The sequence below is a fragment of the Colobus angolensis genome, unplaced genomic scaffold (genome assembly GCF_000951035.1).
Source record: "Colobus angolensis palliatus isolate OR3802 unplaced genomic scaffold, Cang.pa_1.0 Scaffold16, whole genome shotgun sequence".
Classification (NCBI taxonomy): Eukaryota; Metazoa; Chordata; class Mammalia; order Primates; family Cercopithecidae; genus Colobus; species Colobus angolensis.
This window is the reverse complement of record NW_012114710.1, coordinates 16,626,434-16,645,702: the sequence shown is the minus strand read 5'-3', so window position 1 is coordinate 16,645,702 and position 19,269 is coordinate 16,626,434. Positions and strand designations below refer to the sequence as shown.

The 19,269-nt window shown below is 42.5% G+C and overlaps 1 pseudogene; it reads right to left on the bottom strand.

Annotated features, from left to right (window-relative positions):
• Window positions 1-4,698: 4,698 nt before the first annotated feature.
• LOC105508342 lies at window positions 4,699-7,099 on the bottom strand (annotated as a pseudogene).
• Window positions 7,100-19,269: the final 12,170 nt, after the last annotated feature.

Here is a 19,269-nt window from a genome sequence, read left to right as displayed (position 1 = left end):
ATCTATCTATCTATCTATCTATCTATCTATCTATCTATCTATCTATCTACCTACCTACCTACCTACCTACCTATCTCTGTCTGTTTACACATCTAACTATCTCTATAATGGAGATATATCTCCATTGGAACAGCAATCAAAGGACACGTCTGGTCAGCAGGGTTATTAAATGACACAGTTACTTCCCGGTGTGGTAGGTGGGGGCTTGCACCTGGAAGAAGGCAAAGTAGGTTACACACCTGTTGTCATCTCTTTAATGCTGAAGGGAAGTTTAGAGTGCCCCCTTCTGTCACGTAAATTTCAGAAAATAGGAATGTTGATGTGAGTCAAAGGAGTATTCATTTGCTTGAATGTTTTTTTTTTTGAAATGGAGTCTCGCTCTGTTGCCCAGACTTGAGTGCAATGGCGCAATCTCGACTCACTGCAACCTCCACCTCTCGGGTTCAAGCAATTCTTCTGCCTCAGCCTCCTGAGTGGTTGGGATTACAGGTGCGTGTCACCACGCCCGGCTAATTTTTGTATTTTTAGTAGAGATGGGGTTTCACCATATTGGTCAGGCTGGTCTTGAACTCCTGACCTCGTGATCTGCCCGCCTCAGCCTCCCAAAGTGCTGGGATTACAGGCGTAAGACACCGTGCTTGGCCTGTGCCTGAATCTTTTACCAGATTGTCAGCTCCTTAAAAGCAGGGACTTGTTAGTTATATTTGCAACCTGTCGTTGGGTGCTTGGATCATAACAGGAGCATAATAGATATTGTAAACGAATCAATAAATGAATGAGTTTTGGCCTGATTTTGAAATGGAGGAGGTCACCTTTTTCCCTTACTTTGAAATGCTATGGTCAGACAGGGTTCAGGGGTGCTTCCTGCCAGAGAAGTGTCCTCCCCTAGAAGACCAAGTGTGTCCAGGGTGTGCACAAGAGGGGAGGAGGAGTGGATGGGCTGCTTTGCTCAATCTGCTCTGGGTTTTAGGAGAGAAGGAACCCTCACGGAAGAAGAGGCTAATTTGTTCTGAAGCTTACCAGAGGCTGAAGCTCCAATACAGTGTTCTCAGCCGTCACTGAACCTTAAATCTGCTGGGAGTATTAAAAAAACAAACCAACCAACCAGGATCCCACCCTTGGCTAATTCAATGAGAACCTGGGGCTGGTGATAATGAAGGGAATGAGGACTTAAAAAAATCTCTAATATGCAGTCAGAATTGGGGGCTGTGGCTCCATTTCAGTGGCTCTCAGCTCGTTGATATGTCAGAATAACATGTTAAAAATATGTATTAATAGATACTATCCCCCACATCCAGAGGTGGGAGTTAGGGTGTCCAGGTGGGGTTCATAGTTCTGTAATGACACATTTTGAAGACCGTCAGGATTGAGACAACTCTTTGGCTTAGGATTTCACGTTTCAACAAGCAATCTAGGGTGCTTGTTAAGAACATAGATTCCTGGGTTTGCCCTAAATTTACTGACTCAGACTCCTGAAGAGAGGAACATGGGAATTTGTAGTTTTAAAAATGCCGTTCTCATAATAAGGGAAACATTACTAGCTTGTGTTTCTTAAAGTGTGGCCCCCAGATCAGCAGCATTGGCAGCACCTGGGAATCAGAAACTTTGGGGTGGGACCCAGCAGTCAGCTATTGAACAAGCCCTGCAGGTGATTCTGATGCCCACTCCAGCGGGAGGACCACTGCTCTAGTTCTCTATTTTTCAAGGTATGGGCCGCAGACCAACAGCACTGGCACCACCTGGGAGCTTGTTAAAAATGCAGACTCCTGGCCCCACCCCAGACCCAAGGGGTTAGAATCTACATTTTAAGAGGCTCCCCAGGTGATCTATATGCACACTAAAGTTTGAGAAGCCTTGTTTATACCCCCAAATAAATACCACTTTGCTGTGGAAATCAACAAGTGTAAGCTTCTTTAACAGGAAGCAAAATCTAAAATCGATGTTTCCCTTTAAGAACAGAAGTGGCTTTAATTCTAGAGAAACCGTGAAGCAAATCACTTGGAACTATACTATTAAAACAAATCCCTGCATTGTGTTATTAATTCAACTGAAGTGAAGGATTCAAATACAATTAGATGTAAAGTTCTTTATGTTTTAGACAGAGTCTTGCTCTGTCACCCAGGCTGGAGTTCAGTGGTGCGATCTCAGCTCACTGCAAACTTTGCCTCCTGGGTTCAAGGGATCCTCCCACCTCAGCTTCCCTAGTAGCTGGGATTACAGACGTGTACTACCACACCTGGCTAATTTTTGTATATTTTGTAGAGAGAGGGTTTCTCCATGTTGACCAGGTTGGTCTGGGACTCTTGAGCTCAAGTGATCCACCCGCCTCGGCCTCCCAAAGTTCTGAGATTACAGGCGTGAGCCACCGCTCCTAGCCAAAATTACATGTAAAGTTCTAACCTGTGTCCTGTATTATTTTGTCTTTCCATAGTTTCCTAGTTTCATATAGAGTCTGTCAACGTATTCTACTCCAGAGCCTGACTTTACACCTTTGGAATATAAATTTGTGGCGTGCACACACACACAAACACACACACACACACATCTATTAGATTAGTCAGGGTTCTCCACATTGGTTCTCCACAGAACCAATAGGATATATATAGAGAGAGGCAGAGGGCAGTGGGGAGGTATTTTAAGGAATTGGCTCACGCAGTTATGGGGGCTGGCAAGTCTAAAATATGCAGGGCAGGGCAGCAGGCTGGAAATTCCAGCGAGAGTTGATGTTGCAGCTCGAGTCTGAAGGCAGAATTCCTTCTCATTAGGGGACCTCAGTGTTTTGCTTTTAAGGCTTTAAACTGATTAGATGAGGCCCACCCATATTATGGAGGGTAATCTGCTTTGTTCAGATCTACTGATTTAGAAGTTAATAACTTCTAGAAAAACACCTTCATAGAAACATCCAGACTAATGTTTGACCAAATAACTGAGGATGTGGTACAGTGAAGCTGACACATAAAATTAACTCTCTGTCTTTACACATACACACATATGCATATATATGTTTATAAAACATTTTTTGAATGTTCTAGAAAGTCATAAAATATGCCTATTATCAGAGCTAGTGATAATTTCATAAAGTTCATCTATTATTACTCATTCTAAATGGGTTTTTCCTCTGTTTTATTTTCCCTTTCATTTCCCACCTTGCATTAAACTTATGTTCAGACGATATGGCCGGGCAGGTGGCCCATGCCTGTAATCCCAGCACTTTGGGAGGCCAAGGTGGGCAGATCACCTGAGGTCAGGCGTTCGAGACCAGTCTGACCAATATGGTGAAACCCTGTGTCCTACTAAAAATAACAAAAATTAGCTGGGCGTGGTGGTGCGTGCCTATAGTCCCAACTACTTGGGAGGCTGAGGCAAGAGAATTACTCGAAACCAGGAAGTGGAGGTTGCAGTGAGCTGAGATCACACCACTGCACTCCAGCCTGGGTGACAGAGAAAGACACCGTCTTATGAAAAAAAAAAAAGAAAGAAAAAGATAAAAAGAAAAAAAAAACAACTTATGTTCAGACAATACAAAATCTTAGGATAACCTATGGCACTCCAGATAGCTGTCACAATTGCTTTTCCTCTCATTTCTTTCAATAGCAAATTTGAATTAAGTAAATAATTTTTGACAGTTGCAACTTAAAACACACACAGTGAATCTTATTTTAAACATTGCCCCTGAGGTTTAAGTAAACTTGGCCTGATCCCACAGTTAAAGGCTTGAAGCAGTCAGAAGTTATTTTTACTCTCTTTTCAAATTATCAGCCTACCTTTCTCACTCTTTATTGACCTTGGCGTTTGTGTCCATAAGGGCCATTTAGGTGTGGCCCTTACTATACAGAATGACAACTCCAGACCAGGCAAAAAAAAAAAAAAAAAAAAAAAGGGGACAGCTGTCCTGGAGATAGATGCCAATTAATTTTGAGGCTTTTTTCTTTAGTGCATTATTATTATTATTTTTGAGACAGGGCCTCACTGTCACCCAGGCTGGAGTGCAGTCGCATGATCAGGGCTCACTGCAGCCCTCCTGCCTTAAGCAATCCTCCCGCCTCAATCTCCCAAGTAGCTGGGACTACCGACACGCACCACCATGCCCAGCTAATTTTTAGTATTTTTATTAGAGATGGGATTTCACCATGTTGGCCAGGCTGGTCTTGAACTCCTAGGCTCAAATAAACCGCCCGACTCAGCCTCCCAAAGTGCTGGGATTACAGGTGTGAGCCACTGCGCTTGGCCAATACATCATTTTTTAAACACAATAAATGATTTCTGTATGGTAGTATAAAGGTCATTTGTGTAGGCAAGATTCTGAAGATATTGTGGTTTTGCACAGCCCAAGAAGAGAAAAGGGGGTTAATTTATAAGAGAATTTCTAGGTGTGGCCTCAGATAGCTCCTTGGATTTTTGCTTGCATGTGTCTTAGTTGTGTCTTAGCTGTGCTTAGCTAAGGGATTTAGCTATGCACGTGAGTCACTTTAGACCTCTACCGAGGTTGAAATTACCGGGTACTGAAAGTCACACAAACACTCTGGAAATGACAATGATTCCAGAGATACATTTGGCCACTGTTTGTTTAGGTGAATGATGGTATCAGGTGGGACTCTCACCTGTGACAGAATCTCATCCAATTTAAGGATAAATGAGGCTCTGATGGAAGGTATCACAGAACTGCTGTGCTGCGAGACTGAGGGCAGCTGCAGACACTTAGGGACGTCTCCTGCATCCTATGATTGGCTTATCCCTGATCATTCTCTCAGACTCCTCCATAAGGTGGGATGGCTGCTGACCAAGCTGAGGTTACATGAGTATAGTTTAAGATCAAAGAGGTAACAGGATTTCCTATTGGCTCCAGAAGAAACATCTCCCTAGTTGAGTCACAAGCTCATCCCTAGACCATCACAGCAGGCAGGAGGAAGGTTCTGTGAGGATTCCTGTCCAGGTCAGTTACCTTGTAAGTATTTGTTCCTAGAAAAAGTGGGGATAAAGTTGGGCTGGGCAGATACAAAACGAAAGCTAGTAGAGTTTAAGAATTCGTTTGTTCATGGATTTTAATCGCTCTCTTGGCAGTCTCCTTCTGTGAGGAAGTTTCTTGCCCTTCTGTAAGAGGTTTTTAGTTTTTGTAGTGTGCCACCAAGGCAGCCATTTTTGCTTATGGCTGATTTTTCATGCTCCATCTTGTATTTATTTCTTTTCCTTGGGGAACTCTTGCTGTTAAAGCGAGGTGTTCTATTTGGTAAGTATTGGGGTTCTGTTTGGTTATGGTGTAATAACTATCTGGTATATGGTATAATAATTATTTTTTATTTTTATTTTTTTGAGACGGAGTTTCACTCGTGTTGCCCAGGTTGGAGCGCAGTGGCTCAATCTTGGCTTACTGCAACCTCCCCATCCTGGGTTGAAGTGATTCTCCTGCCTCAGTTTCCTGAGTAGCTGGGATTACAGGCGCCCACCACCATGCCTGGCTAATTTTTTGTGTTTTTAGTAGAGACGGGGTTTCACCATGTTGGCTAGGTTGGTCTTAAACTCCTGACCTTTGGTAATCCACCCGCCTCGGCCTCCCAAAGTGCTGGGATTACAGGCTTGAGCCACCGTGCCTGGACTTGTAATAATTATTTTTAATGGCTTCGTTGAGTAAGTAGATGTTCTTGTACCAATCTCTTAGACACATTATTTCTAATTTACTCTCTTCCAAATGTGGCAAGATGGGATTTTTTTTTTTTTTCTTATTGAAACTTTTTATTCTGTTTTGTTGATGCTTAACGAAAACAGCTCTGCCCATAACTCACTGAAGCTTGGAGTTATGACACCAACTTGTATTTGGCCAATTAAGAAAGAGTCCAAACTGCATTCTTCTTAGAAGGTCTATTCAGTTGATAAGTGGCACTTAGCTGATTTTTTTTTTTTTTTTTTTGCATATAACCTTTAACAAGAACTCTTAAGTTGCATTGATTATGTCCCAAGAAATAAGGGACCGATGGTAATTCAGATGGGCACCTCTGAAAAGATCATCAGTTTTCTGTCCCGTTCCAGCCAGTTAAGAAAGAGTCCAAACTGCATTCTTCTTAGAAGGTCTATTCAGTTGATAAGTGGCTTAGTAGCTGTTTTTTTTTTTTTTTTTTGCATATAACCTTTAACAAGAACTCTTAAGTTGCATTGATTATGTCCCAAGAAATAAGGGACCGATGGTAATTCAGATGGGCACCTCTGAAAAGATCATCAGTTTTCTGTCCCGTTCCAGCCAGATTTTTTGGAAAACCTTGGGGAAAGACTGAAATTCCCCACCAATCTGAGACTGTATGCAAGTCTTTACAACATTAATTGGAAAAAACAAGAATCCCAACATGGCACTCAATAGACCTCCACAGATAAAATCATTGACCAAATGAGCAGTGTGAGTCATTGCAGTAGGCAGATGCTCCTTAATGGGACCTTGAAGGCCAAAAAACAAGACATTGCTGAGTCCATTCCGGAAAAGAATGGTCACCAAGCCTCAATAATACTCTCCAATTCCATGACATTTCAGTGCCTTGAAAGCCTGGTAAATGTTGGTAAATTTGTCATGATGCAGCTTCGATAATACTCTCCAATTCCATGACGTTTCAGTGCCTTGAAAGCCTGATAAGTGTTGGTAAGTGTGTCATGATGCTTGTGGTCTTGAAGCAATGTCTGAACTCTTTCCAGTGGAGTGAAAGTTGCTTCTGTTGTCCCTGAAAGCACTGCCGCCACACCACAGGTTGCAAAACTCTGGAGCACTGACATGCTTGTGGAGAAGGCAGGATAAATCCTCATACAGACCAAACACAAGTGCAAGTATAGTTGTCTTCTGCATCAGTGGGGGAAGGATTCCACGATACAAGTTTCGAAATCCATCCCTTCTCAAATGAAGTTTTACATCACGGGTTTTGATACTGTACAGCTGTTGTCAAAAGAGGACATTCTGAATGGGAAATGTGATTGTGAAGTTGTTGAAGGCTGCACAGCAGCCACACAAATAATGCTTCATTTCACCAACATTTGTAATATGAGGTGATAGATCTTGTTTTGAAGATGTTAGTATTGGTGGCCTCTTTTCATGAGCTTCTGAATCCATCATGTTGCTTAAGAGCTTTCTTTTTCATTAAGGACTTTTTTTTTTTTTAACCTGTAATATCATCTGAGCCTGGAGTTTGGCAGGATGATAGCTTTTTGATAATGTTCCCAATTTCTTCCATTGTTATTCTTCTGTTAGTTTCTCTCTTCTTGAGTCAATTTTGATAACTAGATTTCTGTTCTCCAGGCATCCATTTCCAAGATGGGATTTTCTTTTACCTTCACACCCATTTTTTCTTTCCCTTTTCACCTTCAGTAAGAGAAGATATTTTATAGACAGAATAAAGAGAACTGTTAGTAGAATACTTTAAAAATTTGTTGTGAGAGGTAGTCGATGTCAGAAAGAGAAAGGCTTGTTTTTCTGGTAATTGTTCTCCTCTGAAGAATCTCAAAGGCAAATGCTTCCCCCATGAAGCATGGTAAGGACTTGCTACTTCTGTCAGGTTGGAGATGCTTTCACTTTATGGGTAATGCAAAAAGAAACATATACTCTGGAGGAAAGGAAGAGGAAATATTTTTTAAAAGACAAAGAAGGAGGGAAAATGTAGAAAAAAAATTTTTGGAAACGTATTCATGGAAGAATCTGGATGGACAGTGAAGGTTTTATGGTTTCATAAAATAGAAACTAGGCTGGGTGTGGTGGCTCACACCTATAATCCCAGCATTTTGGAGGCCTAGGTGGAGGGATCACTTGAGCCCAGGAGTTCAAGACCAGCCTGGGCAATGTAGGGAGACCCCCGTCTCTATAAAAAATACAAAAATTAGTTGGGCATGATGGTGCATGCCTGTAGTCCCAGCTACTCAGGAGGCTGAGGTGGGAGCATCACTTGGGCTTGGCAGGTTGAGGCTGCAGTGAGCCGAGATCATACTCCTGCCTGGGCAACAGAGAGTGAGACTCTGTCTTAAAAACAAACAAACAAAAAAATAAACCAAATACAGATAACTTAAGCATTGAAAAAATATGGGGCTGGGCATGGTGGCTCAGGCCTATAATCCCAGCACTTTGAGAGGCCAAGGTGGGAGAATCACTTGAGTCCAGGAGTTCAAGACCAGCTTGGGCAACATAGTGAGACCCCCGTCTCTACAAAAAATAAAAAAATTAGCCAGGCACAGTGGCTTGTGCCTGTGGTCCCAGCTACTCTGGAGGCTGAGGTGGGAGGATTGCTTGAGCCCGAGGAGGTTGAGGCTGCTGTGAACTATGATCACACCACTGCACTCCAGCCTGGGTGACAAAGTGAGACTCTGTCTCCTCCACTACAAAAAAAAGAAAAAAAAAAGAAAAAGAAAAAATATGGGTAGGTCACAAGATTTAAAAATAAATGCATGAACTAGACTAAGACCAGAAACAGACTTCCAGGGGGAGGGAACTAATGGCCATTCTCCAGCATTAGACCCTCAGGATAAATTAGCCTCAGCCACTGGTTTAGCTGGGCTTGGCCAGGGGAGGTCAGGGTTCTTGGGCAGTCACTTGTAGCCTGTGTACAATGGCAGAGGGGTAATTGTTCAAAGCAAACTCAAGGTGTTGTCATCAGAAGAAAGAGGAATGAATGCTGGCCAGGTAAAAGCAACAGTTGCCCTCTACAATGTCTGGATGAAAACTGAGGAAATATTTTCACCATCTTCTGGGGGCCATTTGCCTTTATGATGGGCCAGTAATAGGATTGCTTTATTTCTTGTAGTGCTATGCTTGAGTACAGGCAAAACTATGGAATTACATGAGTAATATGGTAATGAAGATCATTTGCATTTGTTTTGTCTTCTTCTGAGTTATTTTCTGGGACAAAATTCTCAGGGATGGAATTACCAGGTCAAAGGGGATTATTACGTTTATGGCTACACCAGTTCAATTCTACATGGAAAATAAATGACAGCAAAGATATTCAAAACAGGGCAAGGAAAAACAAGTGTTGGGCCCTAATTTTTTCAACCACGTTTTGTAAAGGATACAATAAGAGGTATGGAATAATAGTTAAGGTTATGAGATAAAGGAGTAATATTATTAAATAATATTTTGGGAGTGCCAATCAAGGGAAAGATCTCAATATCGATTGTTAGGTACTTTAGATTTTGAGCAACAGAGATATCCTCAGTTTACCTTAGTTGATGACCTTCCTTCCTTCCTTCCTTCCTCTTTCTCTCCCTTTTCTCTCTTTCTTTCTTTTGAGACAAGGTCTTGCTCTGTTGCCCGGGGTAGAGCGCAGTGATGCAATCACAGCTAACTGCAGCTTTGAAATCGGGGGCTCAATTGGTCCTCCCACCTCAGCCTTCAGAGTAACTGGGACTACAGGCATGTGCCATGATGTCCAGCTAATTTTTGTATTTTTTGTAGAGATGAGGTCTCCCCATGTTGCTCAGGCTGGTCTCGAACTCCTGGACTCAAGAGATCTTTCCACTTCAACCTCCCAAAATGCTGGGATTACAGGTATGAGCCACGGCCCCCGGCTGGTAGTTTCTTTTTAATACAAATTTTATTTTGAAGCAGTTGACTGAAAAGTTGCACCTACAGAAAAACAAAACAAAACAAAACAAAACTCTTTCTTTCTGGTAACCATTTGAGGATAAGTTGCCAAACTAATGCTCACCCCGCTGAAAACTTCAGTATTCATTTTCTCAAACGAGGACATTCTCCCATATCACCATAGCGCAACCATCCAAGGCAGGAAACTAACACTGATACATTTCTACCATCTAATCCTCACACCCAGTCAAGTTTTGCCAACTGTTTTAAATAGTAAAAATAAAACAAAACAAGTTTGGAATCCAGCATTGGATTTAGGTGTCATCTCTTTCCTTCTGGAACACTTCCACTTTCCTTGACTTTCATAACCTTGATACTTTTGAAGAATACAGACAGTTATTTGATTATTATGAAAGCAATACTGTGTTTTCCTCATTGCCTCCTATCAGGGAGCACACGATGTTGATTTATCCCATTTATTGTGCTGTTTACTTGATTACCTGATTTAAGGTGGTGCTAGGCTTTTCATTATAAAGTTACTCTTCAACCATGTGTAGTTAATCACTATTTAGTTAATACATGTTTTGTGGGGAGGCACTTTGAAACTGTAAATATCCTGTTCCTTGCCAAATTTTGAATTTATTTATATCAACATGGACTCACGGTTTCCTGTTTCACTCAATGGGTTATAATAAGTTGTTGTCACAATTTATTTTGATACTCAAATTGTCTCAGACTTGGCCACTGAGGGCCCCTTCAAACTGGCTCCTGTGTCCCTTTGACATGCCTCATCAGTCTTTGAGCATTTCCTTGATTTCTGGATCAACAAGATCTTCCAGGTCATCCTATAATTTTCCTGCCTCAGGCTTCAAAATAGCCATTTCTCCAGGAAGCCTGGGTTGACTTTTGGAGAGAATGGATGGTATTTAAGAACGAGATCTGGGTGCTAGATGGGCTTATTGCAGTTGGGCTGTGCTCACTGAGCTGTGCTTACTGCTCTTAGGCCCTTTGACTAGACAGAGCCAGGGAACACACACACACACACACACACACACACACACACATTTGTTTCTGTATCTAAGCATCTCTATCATCTCTATTTATTTATGTATCTAAGTACCTACATGCCTACCTACCTATCTACCTATCAAAAACCATAAAAGAGCTGGGCACAGTGGTGAGTGCCTGTAATCCCAGCTACTCAACAAGTTGAGGCAGGAGAATTCCTTGAGCCTAGGACTTTAAGACCAGCCCTGACAACATATTGACGCCCCATCTCAAAAAAAATAAAATACCAAAACAAAACCCTCAAACCATAAGGTCACACTGACATCACAGGGTTCAAGCTGGTTCTACTACCCTTAACGTACTTACCTATTTTATCAATATTTCTTCATGCAACCAATCTCCCGTGACCACTGCTGCCTCCTCCCCAGCATAGACATCTCCTCATCCCATCAGTCCTCTGACCCTCCATGCTGCCTCCACCCCCACCCCTCTGGTAGACAGTCTCCCCACCCTGCTTGGGCTCCAAAACCCCTCTGACAGCTGCCATGACACCCCCACATGTGGGTGCTCTGTGCATCTGTCTCAGGCTCTGATACCACTTGCTGGAAAGTCCCTTTTGCATGGACGAAAGGCAGTTTCTTTTATGGGAGAAAACACTAGAGATGGTTTTTGAAAGATTGGCTTCCAGAGCCTTTGTCTTTTTTCAAAAAAGAGTCTCCCTCTGTCTCCCAAGCTGGAGTGTGGTGGCGCCATCTCACCTCACTGCAAGCTCCATCTCCTGGGTTCAAGTGATTCTCCTGCCTCAGCCTCCTGAGTAGTTGGGATTACAGTTGCCCACCACCATGCCCGGCTGACTTTTCATATTTTTAGTAGAGACAGGGTTTCGTCATGTTGGCCAGGCTGGTCTGGAACTCCTGACCTCAAGTGATCCACCCGCCTTGGCCTCCCAAAATGCTGGGATTACAGACGTGAGCCACTGCACCCATCCTCAGAGCCTTTGTCTTAAGAGGAGATCATTATAAAGTGTGGGTGAAGTCCAGCAGCCATTCGAAACAACTGAAGGGCACGCTGGACTGCTGTGCAGCCAAAAAGACTTCAAAAGATTTAGACCTCTCTTTCTTTTTTTTTTTTTTTTTTTTTTTTTTTTTTTTTTTTTTTTTTTTTTTTGAGGCAGGGTCTCACTGTGTCACCCAGACTGAAGTCAGTGGCATTATCTCAACCTGGGTTCAAGCGGTCCTCCCACCTCAGTCCCCTGTAGCTGGGACTACAGGTGTGCATCACCACACACACCCTGGTAACTTTTCTCTTATTTTTTGTAGAGACAAGGTTTTACTATTTCGCTCAGGCTGACCTCGAACTCCTGGGCGCAAGTGATCTGCCTGCCTCGGCCTTCCGAAGTGCTTGATTATGGGCATGAGCTGCTGTGCCAGGCCAAGAGCTAGAATTCTTCAGCATTACGTAATTTTTATGTTGGCCTCTTGGAGACCATTTTGTCCTTAAGGAAACCAGGGCCTAAGCAGGCTGCTCATGCATTACCTCTTTGGTTTTACCCATAAAAGCATAAACTTCCGGAAAAGTGTTCTGTTACTTTCTGTGATGCCTTTTTTTTTTTTTTTTTTTGAGATGGAGTCTCACTCTATCACCCAGGCTGGAGTGCAGTGGTGTGATCTCAGCTCACTGCAACATCCGTCTCCTGGGTTCAAGTAATTCTCTTGTCTCAGCCTCCCAAGTAGCTTGGACTATAGGCGTGCGCAGCCATGCCCAGCTAATTTTTGTGTTTTTAGGAGAGAGGGGGTTTCGCCATGTTGGTCGGGCTGGTCTCAAACTCCTGACCTCAGGTGATCTGCCTGCCTCAGCCTCCCAAAGTGCTGGGATTACAGGCATGAGCCACTGCACCCGGCCATGCTGTGGAAATAATGTGTTTGATTATGAACAGTTTTTTGGCTCTCCTTTCAGATATGTTCTATTGCCTGTGCCTAGAGAAACAGCCATTCAAGATACTTCTTAACATTTTCCTTCCTGGCCCTCACTTTTGGCTTAAAGATGTTTGCACTGTCCCAGAATTGTGTCCCAAGATGGGAAGGTGATGGAACAAGTACTTAATGGAATGCAGCAAAAAAGAGCAAGGATAATTTGCCACATTCTGGATCATTCCCCATATGCCTTCTTTTATGATTCTAATTCTTTTGTCTTTACTTAGCATTCAGTGGAGAATTTCCGAGTAAGAAAAAGAATTCTTTCCCATCAAGAACTTTTTCCCATCCAGAAATAGTAGATCACTTTGTATATTTATCATTAATGTAACCTCCATATCACTTGCTGCATGGGCTTGCTGCCTACACTTTCTAGGCTCCTCCCTCTTTGCACCTGGCAATTGCTACCTGCCTGAACCTTGAAGTATTCTTCCACACCTCACCTTCCTGTGACAAAGCTCCCACAGAGCAGGCCAAGACATTAAAATAGTGGAATCTGTAACATGGATATGAATGAACCTGTAAACAATATCTTGAATGAGATATTGCAAATAACACCTGTAGTGCATTTCCTGGCATTCTATTAAGACTCCAGAACTGCGCACCCTCCTCATCACCATTACTGTAGTTATTTGTTCTAATGCCCAGAAGAATCTCCAGGCAACCTTGTCATCTTCCTGTGTTCGTTGACCTCACTGGGTAAATGAACTGTGACTCTGGACTCATCCTGTGTTTTCTCATGCTTGTTGCTTGGGCCTCAGCAAATGGGGCTCCCCCGCATTCTCCCTAAACCTCACAGAGTGTGCTGATTTCCAGCATCTTTAGGTCTTACCCTGAATTGCATTGTCATGCAGGTAACTGGCACACTTCCTCCCTGTGGGCTCGTGATGTTATACAGCATGCACTTAGAAGTAAAAAACTTTTTCAAATTTATTCCAGAACAGCTATATTCCCTCTTCATAGAGCATCATACTATTATCTCTTTTTTCTCTCTTCCAAGAAAGCCCACTTTTCCCATCCCACAAGAGAAAAACAATCCTAATGCTGAGAACACCCCCACGTGTTCCAAATTTGGCTGCTTTCTTGACTTTCCCAATAGCAAACTCAAAAAATTATACCTTTGTTCTCCTGGGATAATTTGTATAACCTAGAAGTTATTTAGCCTTTATATATATTTTATATATTTTTTTATTTTTCATTATTATATTAATAAATAACCAATGTTTCTTGCAGATGAATTAGAAAATATATTTGAGTTGCTGTAAATGAAAAAAAGAAAAGAAAATTACATATAGTCTCAATAGCCAGGAATTGCTTTGTTATCATAGTAACGTATGGATTGCCATCTTGTCTCATAGAATCCAGTTCTTGGGATGAAATTATTATGTGCATACCATTTTTAACCTCAATTGAAAATTAAGTTTAACATATTTTGAAACTTTGCGTGTCAATAAATAAAATTTGCTGGAATTCCAACATGGAGATTCAGTCATGGCAGGGGAGGTGGTATGGTTAATAGCAAATAGTCTTACTGTTGATTCATCAGCATCCACACAGAATCTAAACATTGACAAAACGTTGCTATAGCAGAGAGGTTGTGTTGAACAATTTAATTAAGAGTGCACATCACAATCTGTGATTATCTTCTTGTTTATTTTTTGCTATCTCGTTTCTTGTCTATCATTCCTTACTAGAACATAAGCACAGCATCCAACACATAGCAGGTCCTCAATAAATATCGTCTAGTGAATGAATGAATGAATTATTGAATTCATATTCTCTCTTGCTGTTCTATAACTAAGGGCATTGTGGCACGGAGAGATAGTGCTTTCCAAGTCTCCATGGTCTCTCCTACATTTCCCAGCATCCCTTGCAGAGACAGTATAGCCACATGACAAGTTGAATTAGAAAATATATTTGAGTTGCTTTAATAATAAATATAATTGAGTCGAGGCCAATGGATTGTGAATGGAAGTAACCTGTGTCACTCCTAGGCTGTGGCAATTAAGAGCTAGTAATGCTTCCTGCATCTCTTTCTTTCCTTGACTCATGACTCTGGGGGCCAGGTGTGTCAGTTGACATGGCTACAGAATGGAAGAAAGACATTTAAACCACAGTAGACTTAAGTAAGTGAGAAATAAGGCTTTTTTTTTTTTTTTTTCAGTTCATCCACTGATATTTTAGTGTTTCCCTTTTGGAAACTTACTGAAACACAGTCAAGACTATCCTGACATACACAGATATAAAACCAGAATTAGACATACTAGACATTTGTTCTTTGGCTGTGAGACTGATCAAATTTAATTGACATAAACAGGATATAGTCTATGATTATAACTTCATGGTTTTATTTCCTTGTTTGATTTTAAAACACCTACCCTGAAGTGCTTGGGTGAAAGGATATAAATATTCTGAATGTAAATATTCTGAATGTAAATTCAGTTTCTTCAGATGTGTCATGGTTTGAAATAAAATATTTTAATTTAGAATGTTATTTAGATTATTTCTATTGTAAATTCTAATTTCTCTCACCCATAGGTTGTTTATAGTTTCTGAACAGGAACAATTCCCTTAGAGCTGTAAAAAGGAAAACAATACTTGTGCTCTTGGGGTGTCTTTAGGCGACAGCTGCAATGATGGCAAGTAGGATGAAGAGAGGGAGAGCTATTGGCTTGCTGTGGTCAATCAGTTACCTATTTTAGAAGTTCCCAGACTTTCTCAGTCCATAGCTATAGTCATTCAGTAATTTATGCATGGGCCCTAAGCCAAAAGATATATCTATATAATATATATATATATAATGTGTTTGTAATATATATACACATATATATACATGCAAATATATATATATAAACATTTTGGTTTCTTAAAGTCCAAATAACTTAATGGTTTGTACAGCTCCTGGCAGATGTCACCTTGTTTCCCCCAAAAGCTTGAAACCTCCTGCAGGGCCCGTCTTCTTCACTACAGTGACCCAGGGTACCTCAGCACATAGTTTGGGAACCACAGACATATGATTTAATATTTGTGAGATTTGAGGAACCCTATCTTTTAATATCTAGCCTTTCGTGAACCTCTGTTTTATTGTAAAGAAATCTGAATATCTACTCATAGCATGTCAAAAGGTAGTAACTTTTTAAAAAATTGAGATGGAGATCTTGCTATATTGCCCAGGCTGGTCTCGAACTCCTGGGCTCAAGCAATCCTCCCTCCTTGGCCTCCCAAAGTGGCATGAGTCACCATGCCCTGCCAAAAGGTAGTAACTTGAGCTTCATGTGAAATTTGGAATTTCATATTTCGTTGAAAAAAGTAGTCATCAGTGTGGATGACAGGTAAGGGTCGCTAGACAGAAAAACGGAGCAGTAAGGCACTTAGTCTCTGGTCATTTCCAGCCTCTGTTTTCTTCCAAAAGTCTGTGCTCTTGTGGGTTTCCTGTGGCCTCTCTAGCTAAACCTTCATGGTTTCTTTGATTGGTTAATCCTTGCTATGGAGCTTTTATTGTCGATATTCCTCAAGTCTTAGTCCTCAATTTCCATTATAGACTCAGAGCAGATGGCCCCAAAATGTAGAATATTTTTCTTTTTCCTGGTATTTCCCTTTTAAAATTTCCCCAGTCCTTCAATAAAAGAAAGTCAACCTTGACAGCCAGGTGATTGGAGAGATGGAAAGGTAGGACCATCAAGAGGTGCCTCCTTGACTTTCTCTCCGTCAGGCCCCGTAAAGAGAAGCTGAATCCCATTAAGGGAACAGAGGCGCAGGGAGTGACATGGTGACCAGCAGTACAGCGAAGGGGCCACGGTGAGGCAGGACCTGATGGAGACACATGACCTCCACAGAAAGAATCTCAGGAGGTGACTCCAGAGAGGGAAAGCGTCCATTTTCCCACAGTGTGAGAGCAGGTGTTCTCTGCCCTGGATGCTCAGGAGACTCACCCGAGAATCACTGGGGAGATGTTTAAAGTGCCAGTCCCCCACCATGAAACAATAAAAACAGTTTTGGGGAGGGGATGCTGGGCATCAGGAATCTAAAAATGCGTAGCCAGGGTTGAGAACCACCTTGCTGGAGGAAGCTGACCTGAAGAATGAGTGGAGGTGAGGGTAAGGGAGCGTGAACTTGACTCTCTCCCTGCTCTCACCACAGGTCCAGGAGATGGGAGCCTGGACGTGCTGATGGCCGTCTTGCCACCATGTATAGCCCAGGAATAAACCTAGCATGGGAGGCTGTGGAGCTGAGCTAGGAAGAGAGTCGAATTTTGCTGATATCATTTGAGACATTCCTGAAGCTAATACTGTTTCTGGAAATGTCAGTTATGTATCCCACATCTTCTCTTCTTCCTTAAAACCCAGTATGGCTTGTGTTTTCTGTCTTCGCACGGAAACAGCTGAGGACTGCTTGTGTGGTTATTACTCCCTATCTCCTTCTTTAACACCAAAACCTTGGAGGGGCATTTGCATTTTAGGGATTATATGAAGGGCTTTAGTTTATTTATTTTTAATTGCTTTGAGACAGGATCTTGCTTGCTGTGTTGCCCAGGCTGGAGTGCAGTGGCATGATTGTAACTCACTGCAGCCTTAAACTCCTGGGCTCAGGAGATCCTCCTGGTTCAGCCTCCTGAGTAGCTGGTACTATAGGTGAATGCCAACATGCCTGGCTAATTTTTTTTTTTTTTTGGTTTTGAGACAGAGTCTCCGAGTCTCACTCTGTTGTCAGGCTGGAGGTCAGTGGCGTGATCTCGGCTCATGGCAACCTTCACCTCCTGGGTTCAAGTGATTCTCCTGCCTCAGCCTCCCAAGTAGCTGGTACTACAGGAGTGCACCACCACATCCAGCTAATTTTTGTATTTCTAGTAGAGACGGGGTTTCAGTATTTGGCCAGGATGGTCTCGTCTCTTGACCTCGTGATCTGCCTGCCTCAGCCTCCCAAAGTGCTGGGATAACAGGTGTGAGCCATCGCACCTGGCCACCTGGCTAATTTTTATTGTTTTTGTAGACAGGGTCTTGCTAGGTTGCTCAGGCTGCTCTTGAATTCCTGGCTTCTAGTGATCCTCTCACCATGACCTCCCGCAGTGCTGGGATTATGTGCATGAACCACCACACTCAGCCCGACGGGCTTTATTTTTGCTTTGGTTGGCAGAGACTGCTTATTGTGTCCCAATATTTGTTCTCCCTTTTGTCCATGTAATAGCTTTTTTAGCTGAGCTGCTTAGAAAAATAAAGACTACAATTCTCAGTGTCCATCACCACTGTGCCAATAGGCACAGCTTTGGCTAATAGGATGCACACAGAAGCATAGCAGTAGCATGTGGAACCCTCAAAAATCAGCAAGAATGGACCCTGTTCTTCATCCTTCCTCCTTTGTGCTGTCGGGAACGTGGATGTCTCCATGTTCAGCTTGAGGAAGAGGTGGTAGGAATGGTGGAGCAGTGAGCTGGATGGGGAGCTTGAATCCCTGGAACTCTAGGGAAGAGAGCCACCACGTTGACTGTGGCCTGATACTTCCAGAGTTCATTTATGTGAATGAGAAATAAATTTCTATCTTAATAAGCCAGTGCTATTTTGGGTTTTCTGTCACTCAAAGTGGAATCTAATTCTAACTATTATCCCCTATTAAGTTTCATCTTGATAGATTTGGACTGTCACTTTGTGTCTTTGGGCCCTGATGTCATCATTCAACATCTCCTTTATCCCATCCAGCTCTCTGTCATCTGTTAATGAGATCAGCGTGCCCTCAGTACTTCCATCCAAGTCATTAATAAAAATAGGATCGGGAGAGGGCTGAGGACAGCGGCCTCCAGCCTGCTCCAGCGAGCTCTCTCATTAGGGTCCTGGGAATCTAGCCACCTTGCCTTGGTCACCTCAGAGGTGGCGTGGAGGAACATCAAGGAGTTTCAGCCGTAGACCCAGAGGTGTCAAGTTTTAGCATACATCAGGAATGCCAGAGGGTCTTTTTTCTTAAATTTAATTTTTAATTTGTTTTAGAGAGAAGCTTTTACTCTGTTGCCCAGGCTGGAGTGCAGTGGTGTGATCATAGCTCCCTGTAACCTCGAACTCCTGGGCTCAAGCAGTGCTCCTGCCTCAGCCTCCTGAGTAGCTAGGACAGGACTACAGGCATGCACCACCATGCCTGGCTAATTTCCTTTCTTTTGTGGAGAGTGGAGGTCTTGCCATGTTGCCCAGGCTGGCATGAAGCAATCCTCCTGCCTCAGCTTCCCAAAGCGCTGGGATTACAGGCGTGAGTCACCAAAGCCCAAGTATTAGTATTTCTAACAAGTCTCAGGTGATGCTGATACTGACGGGTCAGAGGCCACACTTTGACAACCACCTTTTTTGGAAGGTGAACTGCAAGACAGAAAAAAATACTTCAAAGTAGTTTGGCTCTAGAAGGTAAGTCCTTCAGGAGGCAAGAGGGATGGACTGCAGAATATCTGGTGGAGGATTGGACTATGATGGGACCCAGCTCTGCACTGGGGCTTATAGGAAGCAGGCCAGCAGAGTTGGGAATGGATGAAGGTAGGTAGGTTGGTCCATTTGATTTTGGGAGGCTTCAGGAGATTCTGGGCAATGGCATCTATTTTTTTTTTTTTTTTTTTCTCATAGTGTTGATATTTCCTTTATGGTTTTACTCTTATCTCTCTCTCTCTCTCTCTCTCTCTCTCACAACTCTACTTGCAGATGGAGACTGAGAAAGGAAATGCTTAGTCTGTTCTGGCTTTTGTGAAGAAGGGCAAGGGCATTTTTTTTTTTTTTT